Below are 16,972 nucleotides of genomic sequence, written 5' to 3'. Positions count from 1 at the left end.
AACACGTTCGACGAAAAGAATTCTCCTCTTCGGTATTAGCATTGAATACATTGGTACATTACAGAACTGAATACCCCTTGATGCAAACGCGAGTCGAATCGATTTAAGCGAGATATCGATGACTCATCAGTCGGCAAACATATCGTGTAACATTTCCACTATTGTACAGAGCAAAAGATTTTGACATGGTTGATAGCAATTCGTGATTATGGAACCGCCAATGATACTTTAACTTAGTTAGTCACAGCTTTCAGATCGAGATTTATAAACGTCACTTGAGTGGCACGTGACATTTAAAGTATCGGAACGTGTGTCGATTTTTACGAATATAGAGTAGCAAGTGTCAATTGCCGTTTAAACGGCATCCATGTATATTTTTTCTTTAACGTTATGGCCTGTTATGCTGTTAACGACACCTTCATATCGTACGTTTTCCTGTCAGATTAAACCGTGACGAGGTTCATTCGAAATCTTTCCCTCGTAGACGATACAAACAGTCCTGACATGCACTTGAATTCATTTATAATGGTCACATTTGAAATACCATTGCAATTACAAAAACGTTTAGAAAGTAAATAAGTACAACTACAAATATTAACATCGAACAAACTTCTTTCGCTTTGATTAGTACTTGTAGAAAACTATGATCTTCCCATCTATCCATGTAAGTACACGATATACTTCCCTTGACGTTTATCACGCCACTAACGACGATTCGAATAGCCTGAATTTCAAATAGATCGCTTAAAATCTTAGCGAATTACAAGCCAAATTACTTAACTTGACTCTAATAACCCTACCTTACCTACCTTGACAAAATCAGCCTGAAAAGGACCACTTAGCTTTATTCAGCGTACAAAAAAAAAAAAAAAAGAAAAAGAAAAAGACACCAGTGAGTCGTCATCTCCAAAGGATTTCCATAATCCGATTATTATCATCGAGAGAGGAACAGAAAGAGAGAGAAAGAGAAAGAGAGAGAAAGAGAAAGAGAGAGAATAGAGCAGAAGAGATCGAGCAGCCAGATTTCGCGGGAGGTCGAAAACGATCTTTCGTGTCGGGGACATTTGGATTTTTCCAGTTAGTACGGTATCGTACCAGGTACACCAGGTACCGTAACACGTTCCTCGTCTCGTCATATCGTGGAAGAACAAAGTCGAGCAGTCTCTTCGTTCGACTCCTCCTAGTCGAAGTCGACAGAAAAAGACACCGGTTGGTGGAGCGATAGCGACGGCAGCAACGTTCCAGCAACCAAAGGGCAGGGAGGAATGGTATTTCATATTTTACGGTCGACCGTGCAGGAAGCAGCCCGGCTCACGAACCGGACAGTGCTCCTAGCTTTGATGGGGGACACAACATCGTCTTCGGCCTCTCGAGGATCACGATTCGGTGACGTGTGGCCGGCCCGCTATCGGGATAGCGTCGTGTACGGGCGCATATAAACGTAAAGTTGGCGGTGAAGGCTCGGGCCGGCCACGTCGAACCGTTCACGAGGCCGCACACCGTTTCCTAGTAGTTCTAGTAGTCCCGGGATCAGCCGGAACTGCCGAGAAAAACGGATCGAAAGCAGGGCCAAGCGGAATCGTGGCCCATGCTCCGTGATAAATAAACGCGAGCCGTGCGGCTGCAAACAAACCGAGCAACCGCGTTCCGCGAAATCTTGCATCGTTTTCACGGGAACGAGCGAACCGCTGTTTCTGGCGGTGAACGTTGTCGCGGATTGTTTCACAGGTATCTAGGTTTCTTTCAATGGGAATATTGATCGACGTGTTTCCTGTTTCGATATGCTTCTCGACGAAGCAGCAACCAGGAACTTTTTGTTGCCACGTGCTCCAAGATGTACGCAACAGAAAAATTACAAATATAGTAGAATCACTTACAGTGGTTACAATAAATATTTGCATACCATTGTGTATGTTGTAGTATTTACGTGATTAATTAATCACTTAGATTCAAGTATATCAAATTTCGTATCAGATACTAGTACCTACTTTCACGTGATTATAAATGTTTGATACTATAGAAATGAAAGCTAGAATCTGATAAAGAGACGCTACGTTGGAAAATAAGGACATGTACAAATACCTTTCATAGTCATTGCAAATTTAAAGGGAATTCGTGTATGGTGCGTAAGATGCGGTGGATGGACTTATGATAATATCACTGCATGTACATTCGAAGTATTGATGATTTTCAATATTACTATTATTAGTTTAGATCGCAGAGCAACATCGTATAGTACATAGAATGTTGTCCAGGTCGCGGATCAAAATTGGGAAAAAGAGATTTCGCTTTTTTATTAATTTAAATAGGTACTATGTTTTGAATTCTGTTTTCAATACTTACTTTGTTCATTATGGAAGCATTTAATAAATACAATTTTGATTACACAATTTGTTTCATAAATTCAAAGTTATTAGATCTACGTATATAAGAGCTTAAATACATGGTTTTATACGAGTTACCTGTACACGTCAAATTTTCCTGCAAAACAAACACGGCCACCGTCGCGGTGACATTTTACAATTCAATTATGTGAGATTGTACAAACGCCGCGTCGTCCTGGCTCTCCGGTATAATCGATCAACGAGATTATTCGTGGCCGCGCGTATTCGCAGCCGACGAGGATCCATTACACTTTCAACACCTCCGTGTCTCTGTGGAATCGCGATTTCCCATAGCAGCCTGGTCAGGGCCCGGTTTCTTTCGAGCGTAGCCACGAGTCGCGTCGCTAATTAAACCATCGAAGCATCCGTCGCGTTCCGAGCATCCGAACGTTCCAATTAAACGGCGAAATTACGGTGTTTGCGTAATTAAGGCAGCTCTGTCTTTCCCTGATCGAGGATCGACCGTCCTAATCGCCCTGGAAATAAACCAGGTCCCGCATACCACTAACCATCGAACGTACTAATTAAGAGTGGTCGCAATATCCACACGGTATTGCTCTTCGAGTTCAAAAACGTACTATAGATAGGGATCGTAAGTTTTTGTAACAGTATTTGCACGTATCTTTATTTTCTAGCGAAGTGTCTTTTTATCGCTTTCAATATACGTTTCATTCTCATAGTGTCAATTGTTCATAGTCGTATGAAAGTACTATTAACTCCTTAGTAGTACGATGATCGGGCCAAACGTAAATATTACGAGCATAGCCCGTAACACGATGATCGGGCTAAACGTAAATATTACGGGCATAGGTCGTAGTACAATGATCGGGACAAATATAATATATAATATAATATATAATAGCTTGTTTACGTTTACGGCCCAAAATTCTCGAACGTAAATCGTAGGTTAAGGGGTTAAATGATACGAATACTAGACTTGAATCTAATTAATTAGTATATAAATGATATAGTAAATACAATGAAATGTAAATACCTCTTATAACCACTGTTAATTTCATGATAAATGTCTTCAATCCTGTCAATCGATATTCTGCCAATGATGCAAAATATGCTTTATATCTGAAACGCAATATCGATAGCCATTGATACATTAAAGAACGACAATTCTCAATCTTATATACTCTTCCAAATTTTGTATACCAAGTCATGCTCGTATTTCTTTAAGCCAACATTTTCTGATTTCTCCGAAGCCTGCAATATAAATCTGAGTTACGTCGCAATAAAAATATTGCTATACTGGAATCTTTAAATTCAACGAAATCTACCCAACGCGTTAAGAACATTCTTACGCAATAAAGGCAACGATAATAAGTACAACAAAGAAAAGGAACAAGATTGGGGCTATCGGAAAAGAAGAAGAAAAGAGCTATAAAAGAAAGGCCGAACGCAGTCACAGATGATAGCGATAACGGGCGTATAAGGGGCGTATCTACGTTTAGTTCGGACAGCCAGCACTTTATTCGGCTGGCAAACGTTAACAAGTGTTTTCCATCGGTTTAAAAGGCGCCAAGACACAAGGCAACCGGTCCAGGTACCCGCGAACGAGCCTCTATCGGTGACTCATTGGAAACGTAGCCGGTTTTCGTGTTCTCCAAACACCCAATTCAACGATTTCGCCGTGTGGTTAAGACGTTCGATTCGATACGGCCTGATGGAATCATCTTCCGCCGCATCTCCGCGTTATTGCTTTATTCCTCCGTTACTCGGCAAAAAGTCAGTTATTTGTTTAGTTGGAGAATGTAGTTTTCCTTTTAGAGCCAGAACACGAGTTGCGTGACTTAAAAAGAAATGTTATCCATTTTTGGTGGTCGTAATTTCGTGTGCCTTTGAACGTGATTTTATTGTATTGAAGTTAGAAAAATTACAAATCTTTAATTAGTATGACAGTACAAACAAAGACAGCATAATTATCAAGACGGAATTGTGATCTCGAGAAACTCTCATTTGAAAAAATGGAGAAATTACAAAATCGTGGATTACGGCAAATCAACAAAAGGTGATAGGATTGTCATTTTTTCTTTTATTTTTAACAAACTAACAATACGGCATCTCGCTTATCATAATTCGTCGAGCGTTATAATCACGAAAATGGCGCTGCTTTTAGGGAAAAAGAATGTGAATATTTTACAAGTAAGAATCGTTCTCTCTGTGCTAATTAATGCAAAGTGACAAATTTCGAAATGCGTTACTGATGCAGCAAATGAGTAATATGCAAATAAAGATTGCTGTATCAGTATTGTTTTTAAATTCTAATTAGTTCGTAATTGAAGATTTCTTTGTTAGTCACCTTATCGAAAGACATACTCAAATAACAAAGGCTACGATCAACTTTCAATGGATTTATCTTTGTTCTTTCCAACATAAGACAATAAAGGAAACAATCAGTAAGTACTCATTAATGCGTCGAAAATTACTCATCGCTTAAAACGAAACACTGTCGCATATGCTGATCGTGTGTACGATTAATGACAAAGATAATAATAAAGTTTCAGAGTCAAAGATCTCAACGGACAAAAGATACACGTTCTATGTACATATTTATTCTTAGTTTCCATATCTTAATCTTATATGAATAATCTTATATGAGTAATCACATATGAATAATTCATCGAATTTTTACAAAGAAAATCAGACAGAAGATCACAAAGAAAATGATTGTTTTTCATTTTCATCGATTATCGTTCATAAAATTTTTATAGACAAAATCACAGAGAATGGCGAGATAGAAAGTTGAATCGTGAATTAACCGATTTTTCCAATCTTTCTATTCTTTCAAACAGATCATTGTCGATCATTGTTCGTCGTACTTTTATGAAGAAGATCACCTTCCTAATAACTTTTCGTTTCATTTAGCCCTGCGACCTTGGACGACGCGTCCTGCTGATTTTGTTAATAAGTACAATCAGGGATAAAAATAAACAGACAGGTGGTGGAAATGGATATAAAGTTTCGCTAAATGCGGCCTATTTACACAAAAATGTAAATATTAATTTTAATTACTTACTGAAATAATCTATGCATTATAAAGATATAAATAAAACTCAAGTATATACGTATATGACGCTAGTACAAGTTCGATTATATCTCATTAATATTTATTTCCACTGTCTGTTCACATATTTTTGTTCCCGACTGAATACGCATCTACTCATTCGAGTTAATTCCAACGAGCCACGCTATTTTCATGTTCATGAGTTTTTCGTGCTGCACTAAGAGTTTCCTTGTACCTTATAACCCGTACAGGATAGTACAGTTTCGTCAGTGATTTTGAACAGAAAGATATGAAAATCGTCCGCGATTTAGAGATATAGAAAAATATGAAGGCCGCCTGGGGCAGGAGAATTGAAGGTGAAAACAGTCGATTACATCAGGCGAAAGACAGTGAAGGAACAGCTGCGAAGGGGTCATCGCGCGTCGACGTTGTCCCCGCGAGCATCGCACGTAATTAGGAGCTCACTAGCGGCGAGCAAACAAACAATGGCTGACTCTTCTCGCATGCGAGTAAATACGTCAGCGCTACGGTAATTGTCCGGCAATTACCAGTCGCGCAATCGCCACGAACCGGTGTGCATTCGTCTGAACGAACCGAGCGCTGTCCTTTCGAGGCTTCGTCTTTTATTGATTCCTTGTTAATTGGACGGTAGTACGACCGCTACCGGCGTCGGGCTTTTTGCCAGTCGTCATTCGATGCGATGACAGCAAGGATTATTTTGGTAGAAAGAAATCGCGGATCTCGGGATAGACGGTTGCGTAAGCCAATTCGCGATGCACGATCATGTTCGGTTTCAGTCGGTTTCACGGTAAGGCGATCGTAATGGGAGGTAGATTATAAGAAGTAGCAGTGGTTCGATTGATGCGAAAGATCGAGAGTGTTCTTTTTGTTATAGATGTTATAGATAGACTGTGGATCTTTACGTATCTGTATATTTTATATTTATGGGAATGTTATATATTTCTACTGAAAATATGCAAAATGCACGTAATATGCAAAGATGTACAGAATATTCAACGTAAAATATTGGTAATATATAAAAGACGATAACTATATATTTTTAGGTTCTACTTCTATAGTTTTATTTTTAAGGACACGAATTTGTATAAATATCTAGTCTAATTATAAGCGATGAAAAAAATCATTTAGCACCTAAGAAATCTACGGTGTGCTTATTATAGTATGTTTTTTGTTTTTTTTTTTTATAAATTCATTAATGTATTTTTAGAAGAAATAACTCAAAAAACATGGAAGTAAGACATGTGCCATTAAAATTTTAATTTGAATTACTTAATAATTTCATTATCTACCTACTTCTTCAACGTGAAGCAGCGCGGTCAATTTATTTTCGGAGCTTTTAATAGAATTATTCTGCACAGTATATCAAATTACGATTCGCCGTTGTTCCGTGAAGAATTTGAAAAGATTTGTCATAAAAACATTAATAGTTTTAATGACATTAGTGCCTACTTGTTAAGACAAACGATTTATTTTTGAAATACATTCTTACGCGATCTAGATGCAATAAGAATATAATTCTAGGAAATGAAGAGAACCGATGTACGTAGTAACGTGGTAACGATATTTTAACTTTCCAATGCGCATTCGCAATTTCACCAAAAGTAGAGAAACCCCACAGATGTGTAATGGTAAACGAATTCAAACATCAATCACGATGGCGACAAATTGACACGGTAGATAAGAAAAACTGTAAAACATTGACGGTGACAGCAACTTTGTAGATTATCTGACACCTTGGGTGCTCTTACGTTTCACGGGACGAAACGAGATTGTGTCACGGGGCAGCGCGACACGTCCTGTCCCATGACGCCATTTTATCGGGATTTCAGCCGCCATACAGACAAAAAAAGACGAGCAACGACCGAGGTTAAGATCCACAGGAAAGATATACGCGAAACGGAGAAGACACGTAGCGGATTGTCGTCGATCATCAGACCGGAAAAGGTCCCCGTGCATTTTCTTCGTTTTGCGGCACGTCACCGGTTCTCTGGCTGTGGCGACTACGCTGGCCACCGCCGCCAGGCTCATAGAAAATTCTATTATTCTATTCTTATCATCGGGATGACGCGTGCTGGCTCGTATCGACAGCCGGATATATAATGCAACGTGAGTTTCTGAGCTTACGGCGTCTACCGGATGCGCCCACACCGAGCTTGCATACTGAACAGCGGCCCCGGCTTCTAAGGTCCAGCTAGGAAACGTGCTGGCTCGTCACGGCCGTTTGTACGTTCGGTTTCTTGCTGGATCTCAGCCACCATTCAGCGTTCGAGATGTTCAAACCGTGAATTCTTGCTCCGAGCATCGCTTCTTTAACCTATTGAGGACGAGGCAATAATTCATTGTAATTAGATCGCGGATGTTATTCATGAAAAATTCGAAGATACGAAAATTTACAAAATGCATATATTGCACAAAAATACATAAAATATTCAAAGTAAGTATTTGTTATAGTTAATAAGTAAAAGAGTTGTTTACGCGCGTTTCATTCTTTAAATTAGGTATATTCACAAAGTTACGAATTTGCATAAATATTCGCAGCCTATTTATTATACTTACGTCGTAGATATTTATAGATTTGTGTGGAATTTAAATATACATAAATGTAAAGATATAATGTATAAGAATATACAAAATACTCAAAGTAAACCACGTATTATAATGCTTAGAAAATTAAACAAAATTTTACTCAATTTTCACTCGTTTAATTTTTTACATTCATAAAAGTTTGTATCTGTTACCGTAGACTTTTGATCTTGTTGAAGTATTTATCACTAAGATTTCTAAGGACGAATTTTTAGTATAATTGTAAGAAATGCTAAATCCGTGGATTAGTCATTTTCTTGTAGCTTCTATAAAATTAGAATATTATTCGGAGTAATAATATGATTGGAATTCAGGTTGTATAAGAAGACGATGATCGAACAATATGAGAGAAAGTATGATACTCATTGCGGAATGTGACGATTCTATTCTATTAATTATATGACAAATATTTAGATCCGTATAAAATAAGTAATTTCAATATTTCAGTTAGATCTGTGTCACTAAAAATCGACTTCTATCGTGCATCAGTTTCCCACTTATAGAAATCATGTTTTTTCTCTCAAAATACCACGACAATTTTATCCTTTCGACGTTTCTTTCAATCAGTAAAATTACATTAATAAAAAACCAGAGAAATATATTAATATCTTGATAAAAATTAGAAAAAAAAATCTGACGACGATTTGGAAGATAGAATCTCTATTGCTGAGAACCGACCCCACCTCCCTAGAATTTTAATTCACAGGATGGAGAGGTTTTTGTTCTTGAAACTCGTCGACAGATTCGTTGGCGCGGGACTGTATTTCAACGCCCTTTTTAATATTTCTGGGGTGTTTCGCGTGCACAGACCAGCCGGCATAGCATTCCATTTTTGCAATCAACGACCGGCCGTGTGCGAGGCGACGTCTGCGTGCGACCTATCGCGTGGCAGATGCAACGTCGATCGTGACGTATTGTTCTCGCACAAGGCGAATTAGTTCTACGAATAGCCAGCGAGAATTCACGGTGTGTTAATTAAAACAATACCGGCGCTGTACGAGGAGGCGCGCGGGAATTCGAATTTCGCGCGCACATGTCACACCTCGGTCTTTTCTTCAATCCATCTATTGTTGCTCGCGATTTACATGATTCAAAGAGGGCGGATCATGCTACCTCTTTGTCGATCGATTTGTTCCCAATCTGTGTGTTTTTTTGCCAGCATTTAATGTTTAATGCTTCGTCTGTACTTACTTTGAAAGGACGAGATGTAACATGAATTCTTTATTGACTTTTAGGCGCTTTTTATCGTCGAAATTGTTTCAAAATTATTTTTTATTGATACAGTCGTGAAGATAGATTATAGAAAAGATGAAATACAATTTTGGAAGATATGTTTGTGATTCTTCGAGTTTCAATCGTGTCATTGATAAGTTGCGTTTTGTTTCGACATTTCGCGAGGATTCTAGTTTACAGCTGAATTAAAAATAAGCGCTTAAAATCTAAAATTTGTTAATGTAGGTAGAACAGGGTTTGGAATTACTTACGTCATAGGGTAAAACGTAGACCAACTCTTGAATAATTAACATCTTGGTTATTATTATACATATATTATAATATGTAGTTATAAATATTAATAAGAATGAACAAGGAAGTGAAGTTGTGTTAAAATGGGAATGTATGTACATTGTTTCATTCAAATAAGACTTGTTTGTTACTATAAACTGAGAATTGTTAGTCTAGTTTAGATAATAGTATTTTCAGCGATAGTTATTCTAACGATAACTATGCTGTATTTAGCGCTCGAAATTTGCATTTTAGTTTTACAAAACGTTAGGCTTTCCAAGATTACGTGTGTAACTTATATTTTTTCACTGAGCATTCGTTCGCTTTCTATTAAGAAATATTACTTAATAAAGATTTTTACATTTTTTCTAGGTATCGCAATTTTAATTTCGACAAATTGTATAAAATAATCGAGAAAATTTCCAATAAATAAAATAACAATTTCCACGATTACATAATTGTCAGCTATGAAAATACTCAAATGAATATATTTTAATATATCTAAATAAAATTATGAGCATCCCAAATACATTTGTAATTACATGTAAACATTAACATATCTCTGAGTTTTTAAAGAGAATGTAAAAATATAGATCCAGATCGATAAATCGTTGTTGCTTTTTATAGCTAAGATTTCTAATTTCCAAGAAACACATTGCAACAAATTCCAGGAATTGTGTCGTTTAATCAACCGATCATTAAAACGTCATTTCGCGATGAATCTAGCGCTTTCTTGAATTGAAGACACGGAGTATCGCGAGCGCGGCAATGAGTGCTTCTTTGAAGCGCCGTGATTAATTTTTCTCTTCTTCCCTGTCCCAGTTTAACGGTGATAGAAGCTCTTCACGCTTTGCGCAATCTTCGAATTCCACCGTGCAGATGTTCGTCGGCCTCCTCTGTGATTTAAGACGCGCGAGTGATCTTTGAACCAAATCGCGAGGCCGCGATCTAGATCACTCCCCACCTTTGTTCTCAATAAATATCTGTTGGCGAGCTGTTAACTTCCTTGCGCAGTTTATATTAGAATATTAGAGTTATATTAGAATGGAATAAAGCTTGTTTTCATTTTGCAATTCCCTGCTTAATTCTAATTTCGTTAATATAATCGACGCTTTACGAGAGATAACAATATTTCATATTTACGTTATAGATATGATTTTGCAGCTGTGTCTTACAAGTAGTTTTGTAAACATATTTTTAGCACGTGTTTAGAATAGATAATTTTATATCGATCTTTTGTCTGAGTTTATATAACGAGAAGTTTCGTTCCGCTCGAATATTCGTACAAAGGCTTCGATGATAATTTCATTTCCAGTTCGATAAATTTCCAAGAATAAATTAATCGAAGAATAAGAAGAAGTTAAACGTAATTTAAAATGTATAGTTTAAAGCATCGGTCGTACGTTAGAAATGATAAAAGAGCATTAATATCTTAATACGTGTTTCTACTTGGTTATAAAAGTATGAAGATATAATCAAGTAATGTATATTTTTTTAAAATGATTTATCGAGAATGAACCTCTATGCGACGGAATGTCTCGTGTGACTCGGATCAGCAAGGGCTAAAGTGCAGTGCGTGGAATTTAACCTATCGCAGGCAAACTGAATCGCTTATATTATATAGGTTCAATTGTTTTATTATTCCGAGCTTCCAAAAATCTAAAAAATGTCTGGGATGCTCGTCCGCGTTCTCGATGAATAATAGAATCGTATATTTTATCGGTATTTAAATGTTTGCAGCTTTGTTGAATATTAAAAATAAAAATTCTAACAAAGAAATTCGAGGAAATTTGTCTCGTCGGATTGTCAACGAACCAGTTTTCCTATGAAGCATTGAATTTAATTAACTTAATCAAAATTATGTTCCACTTATACCTATCCAAACAGATAATCTACAGCTATCTCTTCTTCAAAACCCATTACTTTTCTAGAATACTCCTTCTACTTGAAATTGACACCCACAGAGAACAATTATGTATTTATTACATTATGTTCTACTTGTCCCTACTCAAACCTATAATCTACAACCGTAGATTAATGTGCTGAAATCACATTACCCCTGTAGAACATTTGTCATATTTGAAATTGACATGAACGGGCAACAATTATCTATTTATTACACCATCGACAGAAATATCATACAGTCACTCTTTTTCCAAGAAATCCATTATTCTATAATTAACGAATTCTACAATGTTACCAAACATATCTATGACTCATGTTACCTTGCTTACCACTACCATTGACATTATTATCATTATCTCTATTATTTCGAATTACAATAGATTACTCATCAAAACGGTGTAACGAAGTCATACGACAATGCAAAGAAGATACGACCCACAGGGAAATTGTTATCGTAGTCAGGCCGAGCAGCTTTTTCTTTGTTTCTTCGCGATGATACATCGCGGTCAGAATTGCTTAACTCTATCTAGTGAGTCATTAGAATCGAACACATACTACGTATTTGCAGAACAGCGCTGGCGATGCTCGTCACGCTTGTGCGTGGCGGCGAGATAACAGCCACGGCGAGGCACCGATGCAAATGAAAAATCGCGTGACAAAGATAGGGGATTACAGCTGTTGCGCAATCGCGCGCTTAATGATTTCGACGTATAAGCCGGGCAGATACGTGGACGCCCCGTTTCCCTGTTCCAAGTATTGCTCGTTTGTCGGGAATTATCCCTTTAACAATCCAGCCCGTGTCTCACGTGGGCAATCGCCAATCGTTCGATATATGCGTAGCCCTGCGAGACACCAACAGAAATTCATACGAGTACTTTTTAGCGTCTAATTTCAAACTTCTCGCACGTTATCCTTTTTTTTTACTAAAGAATATTACACGTACGTCAGTCTCTGAGAAGCTGAAACTGGTCAACTTCACTTTTTGTAAGTTTCTGAATCTTATTATCTAGATACGCGATTAATCTCGATCTTCTGGGAGATACGGATTACATATTCACTTTCAGAAACTTATCTGTCGCAAGAAAGTGATATAAATAAATACAAGTTTCTAGGAAATTCTGTATAAATTATGACATTCAACACAACATTTCTTTGCCTCTTAGTTTATGGAGTTAATCAACGTGGCTTGCGAGCAGCGCATATGTGACGTACTCCGATAAAAAAAGATTAACAACTTTAGCGTGCAAAAAAACTTAATGTTATGCACTCCAGAAGAGAGATCTGTTTCGTTTTCAGCTATGTTACGCATGTCGTTTAAGACCGACCAGGATACGTAGTCCACGATAGTTTTGAGCAGCGAAGCTCGTGCAACCAATTACGAATGTTTCGTAATTGAAATGATTGCAATGAACAATTCTCTACTTTTATTATTCGAAGAAACTTGAAGTTAGTCTCATTGCAGAGAGCATAGTTACTATTGCCTATAAAAAAGCATGAAAAAGCCAAAATCGATTTTTTTGTACCACAACCAACATCATGTCGCGTATTAGGATTCTCCTGTTAATTCATAAAGCGACATTAAAATCAGAAAAACGATAACAATATATTTATCACCTTCCTCTCCTGCAGTCCTTATATATTCTTCTTGCTTTTCCTTTTCTTTTTTTTTCTCCTCACTTGAAACCCAATGCAAAACTCGTTCATCGAGACGATTTGAAGAAGTGTGGTCCACGAGTGGAGAAGCTGCTAATTTTACGTGTTTCTCGCTTGGAATCCAAGGGAGGCCGTTGCACTCTCTGGTAAGTGCAATAACGCGATAATCCGTCGGTTCGATTTCGGCAGATATTTTCGGCCGTGTGGCATGGGGACCACTCGCGAGCACGCGAATGGTTGAAGAGGAACGCGTGGCGAAGTCGAAGAAGGCATTTCCACGCGCATTAAGCGAACAGACGGCCGTCTATCGCGACAGCGCGCCACGAGCGCAATTAAGCCGAGCAGAGCCGTATGCAAATCGACGCATTGTCTTGACCCGAAGTGGCACGGTGTCGCCGGCCTCGTTGCGCTTTCACGAGCACTCGCGAGGCCGCGGCTCTTTTGCCTAATTCCCCGAATGACTCGTCTCGACGCCTCTGCTCGCGTTACGCTCGCGTTCCACGATTGTTTGCCCGATCTTTTTTCCCTGTCGTTCTATTCCTTTCGTTTTTTTTTCCTGCCGTGTTTTGCGTTTCTCTTCTCGTGGAAGATGATTTCACGCGGTTTTTACGCCACGTGGGTGTTTTATGACACGGGTTGACGATGTCGATCGAGGGATCTTTGTTTTTGACCGCGGATCCGATTTTTAGGTTTGGCTTAAATTTTGGTGAGTTAGGTTGATGTTTATTTGTAAGTTGTATTTTTAGAATAGGTGCTGTACGTTTTAGTTTAAGTTGTGTAGGTTGTACTTTTAAAATATAAGATCGTAGAATGGTAGAGACATCGTAGAATAATCGATATAAATGTCACTGTGTCATCTTCGCTACTCAAAATTCAACGCGATAGATATTGAGATGAGGTGCACGATACGGGGCCTTGAAATACAAAACACTTCGACCATTTCTTTTTCTTTTTTCCAGACGACGCAAAAACTTTCAATTTCGAATTTCGTAAACTACAGAAGTTTACTTGCATAGAAGAGAAAATCATTTGTTTAAAGTCATATTATAAATATTAATATTAAATAGCAACGAAATATATCTTTTTATGGTTCTACTCTTGTTTCCAATGTTTCTCATAATGTATGTACCATTTCCAAGTTTTCCTTCAACCAGTTAATGATTATGTTAATCGATATTTTATTCCCTGTCACATAATAATTTACCAGCTAACGCTATTGGTAAATCACCTTTATCATTGCATGATTTTTCATCAAATTGTATAATCAGAAAATTTATAATTTGTAAAATTTAATCTGTTTTATTGCCAGACTTGTTAACATTCAAGTGTATTTATCAATGCTTATGACTTGTAACTTACGTATGACTTATAAAATTTCATTAATAATATCAGTTCGAATTTACAAGACCGTCGTAATAATCAAGATTTTACAATAAACGACCAAATGTAAAACCTAGAACAAACATGAATATAAAACGACTGAAATTCAAAGACCAAACCAAACTAAAATAAAAATCAAACTTAACAGGTTTCTCGTATGTCGAAAACGAAGGAAGCAAGGAAACCGATATAACAAGAATATTTAAACATCGTGCACTGGTCTCTCTCTTTCCTGTGCGAACGTCACAGAAATGTCTACGCGTGTTGTGCCAGAGCTGTTGGTTTAAGCGCAACGGGGATTCCGTAAGAGTCCTTTGTCCTTCCTCGATCCCAGTCAGGAACACCCTGGCCGGTTCGGTTCGCATAAACGGGAAACGGGTTTCAGTCAGAAAGAGCTTTGGTAGTTCAGCGTAAAAGAACGGTGCTTTGTCACGAGGACAAGCAGAGCAAAAAAAAAAAAAAGGAAAAAATAGAAGAGGAAGAGAGAAAGAAAGAAGAAACGAACACACCTTTTTCAATCGGTCTCTCTTCTGCTAAAATAGTCCGGACGTTCCTCTTTCTTCTTCTTCGTCTTATCCTTTCTCTTTCCAACTTGCTCTCTGTTGCAAGGAGAAGGAGCGAAGGGCAACCAAAAAGCTGATGTTAGGCGAATGCAAATAAATGCGCATACGGAGGACCGACCATTCTGCAGCGTGCTTCTAATGTTTGCCCAATGCGGTTTCGCTGTGCATGCTTTTCGGATTTTTGCAGGGAACACTTGGCTCTTTTTTAGCAGGAACTTTTGGGAAAAAATTTGCCAGAGAATAGAGTGACTCTTTGTTGGTTTGGAGTGGGTTTTTGAAAGGTTTGATTTGTAAGGGTTGTTTTCTCCAATCTTTTGTCAACGGTATGTCATAGAATATTTTCGAAAGAATAAATGGAATTCGTTAAATTAGCGGGTAGTTTTCGTGTACTCTCCGGCGTTTTACACTGTTGGGAACGACAGATTAATTTGTTTATTAGTGGCGATAGTAATCGCGTAAACTTGCGTTTGAACGTATTCGGTATTAATTTCTCTTTAGGGTCTTAATTACGGTATGCTGCGTTTGTATTAGATAATAAAATTCGTAGATCGATAAGTACAATTACAATAAAATATTATCTGATATTTTGATATGTGGTAGCAACTTAACGTTAAATTGTTTTATATTCCATATTGTTAATTATTATTTCAATCTGAAATTACAAACAGTGAATATATAATAAATTTGAATATAAATGTCTATGAATATGTGAAGAAGTAAAATATTACTTGAATCGGAAAGTAGTATATTCTGTTTCGTAAAAGTGGATTAAATTTTTAATTTCACTTAACATGTAGCTAAAATATTTATTATTTCACGTTGTAAAATTTCAAGCGAGACGTGATCAACTGATCGAAGTGGTTAATATGTAAACCACTCGGAAATTAAACTGATCAATTACGTTTTCTGACAAGTGTTTATTTTTAGTATCACAGTATATAATTAGCGTTTAATCCTTCAAAGATCGAACGATTAATATTGGTGTAGGAGGGCACTTTGATTTTTATATGTTTATATGTATATGAACTTGCGAGAAACGAAATTAATCTCTACTCTTTGTATATTTCTAGATTTCGTTGCACAAGAACATAATAAATGTACAGTTTTCAAGAAAAAGACGACCTATTTCCATAAATTTATTCATCATAAGGAAGTGGCATAAATAATAATAAATTTTAAAGTTAATGAAATAATTTTCATAACATCATCGCTATCCTCTACTTTTAATTTATACGACTGGCCAATGTGACTTCCGAACAGTTCATACATTAACTTATAATACATAAATAAAACAGCTAAAAGAAAAATTAAATTTGTAAACATAAAATTAACATACGGTTCTCATAAAAACAAAAAACTATACCAAGTTTTAAGAACAATTTATATCATCCAAGTATGTACACATATTTGTACGCTTATAAAATGTTCAATAGATCGTCAGGAATACTTCAAAATAACTCGATATTTAATCAAAATAATATTAAAAAAAACAAGTCGATGCTCTAAATTCTTTTTAAATAGCGTCGCCCCGGTCACGCTTGATAAAATTGCATTGCACCGGTTCTGATCAGTTTCATCCACAGGTTTGGCGCGAGGATCGAAACGAAAAAAGGAAGGAAAGAAAAAAACGGGGACGGTAATTAAATTTCATTACGCGATCACTCGAGACAGCAGTAGGAAAAACACGACAGCCGGCCCTATCGAAGGTCCTGTATTAAACGTTTGAGAGCCGCTGACCATAGTGATCGTTGTTGGCTTTGCTTTCGAAACCTCCACCCCCTCGATCGACATTCGCAACCCCTCCGCGGAGCATGGCAGCGAGCGCCGCTCGCGTTTCATTGTTGTGAACGCATGCAAATTGCGATCCCGGTGCCGGGACGAGTATCAATTCTAACAGGATTAATTCGAGTGCAGTCATTGTTTTTTGCGCGTCACAAAAAGCCCACCCCTCTTTTTGCAACGATGGC

The 16,972-nt window shown here is 37.4% G+C and overlaps 1 protein-coding gene across 2 annotated transcripts in view; it reads left to right on the top strand.

Moving 5' to 3' along the window:
• The window catches only part of LOC117235097 (UPF0489 protein C5orf22 homolog), a 1,027,617-nt gene that overhangs the window by 694,823 nt on the left and 315,822 nt on the right, over positions 1-16,972 (top strand). The window lies entirely within an intron of this gene.

This window comes from Bombus vosnesenskii, unplaced genomic scaffold (genome assembly GCF_011952255.1).
Source record: "Bombus vosnesenskii isolate JDL3184/JDL3185 unplaced genomic scaffold, Bvos_JDL3184-5_v1.1 scf7180000013314, whole genome shotgun sequence".
In the NCBI taxonomy this organism is placed as follows: domain Eukaryota; kingdom Metazoa; phylum Arthropoda; class Insecta; order Hymenoptera; family Apidae; genus Bombus; species Bombus vosnesenskii.
Note: the sequence above shows the minus strand (reverse complement) of the source record. Positions and strands in the feature narration are given on the sequence as shown.